Raw genomic sequence first — 865 nt, forward strand, 5'->3', positions numbered from 1 at the left:
ATGGTCCCCCAGTGGCTAGAAATGGCGATAGGTGTAAACCAAGGTATCCTACCACTTTATCATTTTGTTCTATTAGACATGTGTGTGAAATGTCATAATTAGTGTATGAATTTTGGGTTATGGCCAATGGACATTCCTTCAAAGCGTTCCTGAGACATAATTTTCAAGAAAATGGGATGGATGGACAACCCAAAAAACATAATGTTACTGTTAAAGTCAACAGTGTAGAACACTTGGAACCCTGGATTTGCAATTAAAATTTTTTAAGATTATTATTTTTTGGGGGCTTTTATCCCTTTATTCAGAGTGACAATGGACAGACAGGAAAGGTGGGAGAGAGATGGGGGGGATGACACGCAACAAAAGGGCCGCAGATCGGATTCAAACCCGGGCCGCTGCAAAGGCCTCAGCCTACATGGGGCGCACAATCTTACTGGGTGAGCTAGGGGTCGCCCCGGATTTGCAATTTCTAGCAATATTTTAGAGATAAGGTCCGTTAAAGAAAAAAAAAATATATACAACATTCATTAAAAACAAAACTACACAGTGAACAGGAAAAACTTGAACTAAAAGTTTTTAGCAGTCTCTTACTTCTAACTCAAACATCCTAATCCTGTTGAAGAAGAAAATATACAGACTACACATCAAGTATTTTAGTTTAATTTAAAACTGAAGTAGGCATGAGCTTCCAATACCTGACCAGAGGTGCTCAAATTCTACTCAACTGAATCTGACATCCAACATGAATCAACCGTTGTCACATAGTGTACTTGTCTTTGAACTGTCCACTCTGAGAATACGGACACAATTTGGCCGATTTTTTAAACTCTTTTTCTGAAGAAAGCTAAACTGAATATGCCATACT

General features: G+C 38.6%; 1 protein-coding gene across 1 annotated transcript in view; it reads right to left on the reverse strand.

Moving 5' to 3' along the window:
- The window catches only part of rab5if (RAB5 interacting factor), a 6,493-nt gene that overhangs the window by 1,842 nt on the left and 3,786 nt on the right, over nt 1-865 (reverse strand). The window lies entirely within an intron of this gene.

The sequence above is a fragment of the Etheostoma spectabile genome, chromosome 7 (assembly GCF_008692095.1).
Source record: "Etheostoma spectabile isolate EspeVRDwgs_2016 chromosome 7, UIUC_Espe_1.0, whole genome shotgun sequence".
Taxonomy (NCBI): Eukaryota; Metazoa; Chordata; class Actinopteri; order Perciformes; family Percidae; genus Etheostoma; species Etheostoma spectabile.